Here is a 6,000-nt window from a genome sequence, read left to right as displayed (position 1 = left end):
AGGACAGTTCAGATGAATATGTAGAGGTGGTAAAAGCTTTGGAGGAAAACTTTGGTAAGAAGGTTAGTATAGTGGTTGAGAGACACACATTTTTCTCTAGAGCACAACAGCCTTGCAAATTTGTTCAACAATATATTTTGGTTCTTAGAACATTTGCATCAACATGTAGGTTCAAAGACTTATGGGAAGAATTATTTAGGGAACAGTTTATCAATAGAACAAGCAGCATTAAAATTCAAGAAAGGTTGTTTGAATTGAAAGATCCATCTTTTCAAAAAACAATAGAAATAGTTTGGCGCATAGAAAACACATCTAGATATGTTAAAGAATTAAAATCAGACCATGTTATGGAAAAAGGTGGTAAGGGTGAGTCTGCCAAGGTTAGTGTGGTGGAAAAAAACTCTATTAAGAAAAGTGACAAGAGCGTTAAGAATTATTCAAGCACAATAGTTTTGTTTTAGTTGTGGTAGCACAAGACATACTGCTGATTTTGACAAATGTGTAGCGTCCAAGGAGAAATGTTATAAATGCAAAAAGGTGGGTCATTTTGCACACATGTGCAAAGCAGGGTTGTCAAACAATGAAAAATCATCAGTACATGCAATAACGGACCACAGTGAAGAGGGCTCATCTGATGAAGTTGAAATATTAGTCTGGGTGTGGATACCATTAATGAAGTTAAGGAAGGTTACAACCCACCAAGGTGTACACTAGGTATTAATGGTATTAAGATCTTGGTCTGGGCTTATTCATGCTCTCCTTATACCATCATTGATAAAGATGTGTGGGTGAAAGTTGGCAAATGCAAATTAGATCAACCCGACATTCAACCTGTGGTTTATTGTGGAGTCAAATTGCCCTTGTTAGGATTCTTTAATTGCAAATTATCGTTTAAGGACAAAGAATGTGCAAGGTGTATGTAGTGGAGAAGGGCACATCTTTGTTAGGGTGGAGTGAACAGAAAATGTTAGGCATTGTGTTAGACCCTAATCATCCCCAACAAGTGCTAGTAACTGAGGATGCTGAGAAAGCCAAATGGAGTGTCAAATATCCTTAATTGTTCAGAAAGGAACTTGGCTGGTTGACCAAATTTGAAAATCTCATTGTCTTGAAAGCCAATAATGTTCCATGTGTACACAAAGCAAGGAATGTTCCATTTGCACTTAGAGAGCAATTAAGGAAGGAGGCGCAGAGGTTATGAGAAGCGCAAGTTATTGATCCAATTGAGTCATTGGAATGGAGTAGCCCCATCGTTTTGGTGCGCAAATCTGATGGAAATTTGCGCATGTACATTGATTTAAAAGATCTTAATTGTGATATTTTAGTTGATCCTTACCCCCTGCCACTTATCAATGAAATGGTGTCATCCGTCACCAACGCAGCATATTTTTCATTGATTGATCTTTCAAGTGCATACCACCAAATCCACTTACACCTTACCCCTTTCATAACACCAGAAGGTGCATTCCGATTTGTACAAATGTCTTCCGAATGTTTTCAAGAGGGTGATGTGTAAGATATTGAAGAACCTGTCTAAAGTTTTTGTGTTTCAGGACTATGTGCTGTTGTGGGGTTCAAACCAGGATGAACATGACATGTTATCAGATGAAACATTAAGTAAATTGCAACATGCAGGTCTAACAGTGGGGGTGCACAAATGTAAATTTGGTGTGGAACAAATAGACTATCTAGGACACACATTGTCAAAGGCAGGTGTTAAACCTAAAAATACATTGTTGGACGCTATTGCTGATGCACCATCACCTTAAGACAAGGATCAATTGTGATTGTTTCCGGGGCTAGCAGAATTTTATTCTAAATTTGTTCAACATTTTGCTGACAAGGTGCACAGTTTAAGAGTTTTAATGAAGAAAGGAAGTAAATTTGTTTGGTCAGATGAGTGCCAGATAGCTTTTGAGGCTATCAAAGAGCAAATTGTGAAAGCAGTTGCACTGAGACCCTTCAACCCATTTGACCAATCTATAGTGGCAGTGGATGCAAGTGCATACGGGTTAGGGGCTGTTTTAATGCAAAAAAATTAGGGTCAAGAACGTGTGGTAGCGTTTGCATCTCGCACATTGAAAGGTGCTGAATCTATATATTTTGCTATTGAGAAGGAGGCCCTAGCGTGCTGGTGGGGCATTGACCATTTTACCACGTATGTCTGGGGTACTAATTTTGAGGTCAGATCAGATTATAGACCCCATATAGATTTATTCACCACCAACAGCGTCGGGAAAGCTACACCCAGGATTCCCAAGTGGTTGTACAGGGTACAAGGATATGACTTTACTTTGAATTATGTGCCAGGTATCCGCAATATTAATGCTGACTGCTTGTTGTGGTTGCCATTACAGTGTGTAGATGATGAGGACGAAACCAACAATGAGTGTGTAGTGGCCAGTGTATCTGGGTCGTGGGAGGGAGCCATCTCAGTGGATGAGCGGAAGTCAGCGGTAAGGGGAGATACCACCATGAAGGAGTTATTAAACAAATTATACTATCCATCTCAACCCAATATAATTTAAAAAAGGAAATTTGGCGAATTCTTGACTGTGTGGACGGAGCTTTCTGTTGAGGATGGGGTGGTGCGGAGGGGTGACAGATTAGAGGTCCCTGAAAACTCACGGTCCAGGTTGCTCAAGTTATTACATGAAGGGCATAATGGGATGTCAGGGATGAAGAGAAGAGCGAAGGTGAACTTTGGTAGGCTAGTATGGACAAAGAAGTAGAGGAGTGTGTACGTGGTTGCATAGATTTTATGTGTAGCGAAAAGTCCCATCGAGTTAAATCTACCATTGCTCCTACTGAGTTTCCCAGTAAAAGAATGGGAAAGAGTAGCCATGGATATTTGCGGACCTTTTTCTGCTAAAGGAATATCCAATAAGTTTTCCATTGTGGTGATTGATTGTTATTCTAAGTGGCCTGAAGTGGCGTTTTCTGGTGAAGTAAAGGCAACCAATGTCATTGAGTTTTGTGATCAAATTTTTTCGTAGGGAAGGGTGTCCTGATACATTAGTAACTGACAATGGGTCCCAATTTATGGCGGAGGATTTTAAAACCTATTCATCCAAGATGGGCATGATGCACCATAAAACAGCAGGTTATAACCCCATGGAGAATGGCCTGGTTGAGAGGTTCAACCAGGTGTTGAAGGAGTGCGTTCAATTGAGTGAGAGTAGTGGCGGTGATTGCAAGGAGGCTGTAAAAGAAATGTTGTGGAGTTACCTCATGACACCGCACTCTGTCACCATGGAAACTCCGTTCATACTTTTGAAGGATAGGCAGCCAGGAACAAGAGTTTCTCCAGTATGGATGCTCAAGGGACACATACATCAAGTGGTCAAGGATAATTTGGTGGACAGGGTTCTAAAACATCAAGCCAAATATGTCAGGATTCAAGCAAGCCGGGCCGAAGACGGCTGAAATGCCAGAAACCGGTCCCCGGTAGCTTGTTTCCTTCCCAGTATAAGAATTGGCTTGGTAGTTTGGTCTGCCCTGTTCCCATGATGCACTCGGCCAGGGTCAGGCTAATTTGCATATAGCCAAGTTCTGAGCTGGGATGGTGCAGTGAGCTAAAAAACGGTGATGGATCAAGCCCTGATCTTTGGACTGGGTAAGAGTGGTCTGCTTAATTCAGACACTCTGTTCATCGCCACCCCCTTTTCTGAATCATTTTTGTCCACCATAAGCGTGGAAGGGTATACTCAGATGTGAGTCCCTTGCTCATTGCACCATCAGGATTCAAGCAAGCCGGGCCGAAGACGGCTGAAATGCCAGAAACCGGTCCCCGGTAGCTTGTTTCCTTCCCAGTATAAGAATTGGCTTGATAGTTTGGTCTGCCCTGTTCCCATGATGCACTGGGCCAGGGTCAGACTAATTTGCATATAGCCAAGTTCTGAGCTGGGATGGTGCAGTGAGCTAAAAAACGGTGATGGATCAAGCCCTGATCTTTGGACTGGGTAAGAGTGGTCTGCTTAATTCAGACACTCGGTTCATGACCACCCCCTTTTCTGAATCATTTTTGTCCACCATAAGCGTGGAAGGGTATACTCAGATGTGAGTCCCTTGCTCATTGCACCATCAGGATTCAAGCAAGCCGGGCCGAAGACGGCTGAAATGCCAGAAACCGGTCCCCGGTAGCTTGTTTCCTTCCCAGTATAAGAATTGGCGTGGTAGTTTGGTCTGTCCTGTTCCCATGATGCACTGGGCCAGGGTCAGACTAATTTGCATATAGCCAAGTTCTGAGCTGGGATGGTGCAGTGAGCTAAAAAACGGTGATGGATCAAGCCCTGATCTTTGGACTGGGTAAGAGTGGTCTGCTTAATTCAGACTGTTCATCACCACCCCCTTTTCTGAATCATTTTTGTCCACCATAAGCGTGGAAGGGTATACTTAGATGTGAGTCCCTTGCTCATTGCACCATCAGGATTCAAGCAAGCCGGGCCGAAGACGGCTGAAATGCCAGAAACCGGTCCCCGGTAGCTTGTTTCCTTCCCAGTATAAGAATTGGCTTGGTAGTTTGGTCTGCCCTGTTCCCATGATGCACTGGGCCAGGGTCAGACTAATTTGCATATAGCCAAGTTCTGAGCTGGGATGGTGCAGTGGGCTAAAAAACGGTGATGGATCAAGCCCTGATCTTTGGACTGGGTAAGAGTGGTCTGCTTAATTCAGACACTCTGTTCATCACCACCCCCTTTTCTGAATCATTTTTGTCCACCATAAGCGTGGAAGGGTATACTCAGATGTGAGTCCCTTGCTCATTGCACCATCAGGATTCAAGCAAGCCGGGCCGATGACGGCTGAAATGCCAGAAACCGGTCCCCGGTAGCTTGTTTCCTTCCCAGTATAAGAATTGGCTTGGTAGTTTGGTCTGCCCTGTTCCCATGATGCACTGGGCCAGGGTCAGACTAATTTGCATATAGCCAAGTTCTGAGCTGGGATGGTGCAGTGAGCTAAAAAACGGTGATGGATCAAGCCCTGATCTTTGGACTGGGTAAGAGTGGTCTGCTTAATTCAGACACTCTGTTCATCACCACCCCCTTTTCTGAATCATTTTTGTCCACCATAAGCGTGGAAGGGTATACTCAGATGTGAGTCCCTTGCTCATTGCACCATCAGGATTCAAGCAAGCCGGGCCGAAGACGGCTGAAATGCCAGAAACCGGTCCCCGGTAACTTGTTTCCTTCCCAGTATAAGAATTGGCTTGGTAGTTTGGTCTGCCCTGTTCCCATGATGCACTGGGCCAGGGTCAGACTAATTTGCATATAGCCAAGTTCTGAGCTGGGATGGTGCAGTGAGCTAAAAAACGGTGATGGATCAAGCCCTGATCTTTGGACTGGGTAAGAGTGGTCTGCTTAATTCAGACACTCTGTTCATCACCACCCCCTTTTCTGAATCATTTTTGTCCACCATAAGCGTGGAAGGGTATACTCAGATGTGAGTCCCTTGCTCATTGCACCATCAGGATTCAAGCAAGCCGGGCCGATGACGGCTGAAATGCCAGAAACCGGTCCCCGGTAGCTTGTTTCCTTCCCAGTATAAGAATTGGCTTGGTAGTTTGGTCTGCCCTGTTCCCATGATGCACTGGGCCAGGGTCAGACTAATTTGCATATAGCCAAGTTCTGAGCTGGGATGGTGCAGTGAGCTAAAAAACGGTGATGGATCAAGCCCTGATCTTTGGACTGGGTAAGAGTGGTCTGCTTAATTCAGACACTCTGTTCATCACCACCCCCTTTTCTGAATCATTTTTGTCCACCATAAGCGTGGAAGGGTATACTCAGATGTGAGTCCCTTGCTCATTGCACCATCAGGATTCAAGCAAGCCGGGCCGAAGACGGCTGAAATGCCAGAAACCGGTCCCCGGTAACTTGTTTCCTTCCCAGTATAAGAATTGGCTTGGTAGTTTGGTCTGCCCTGTTCCCATGATGCACTGGGCCAGGGTCAGACTAATTTGCATATAGCCAAGTTCTGAGCTGGGATGGTGCAGTGAGCTAAAAA

The sequence above is a fragment of the Lissotriton vulgaris genome, chromosome 5 (genome assembly GCF_964263255.1).
Source record: "Lissotriton vulgaris chromosome 5, aLisVul1.2, whole genome shotgun sequence".
Classification (NCBI taxonomy): domain Eukaryota; kingdom Metazoa; phylum Chordata; class Amphibia; order Caudata; family Salamandridae; genus Lissotriton; species Lissotriton vulgaris.
This window is presented reverse-complemented; position numbering follows the sequence as displayed.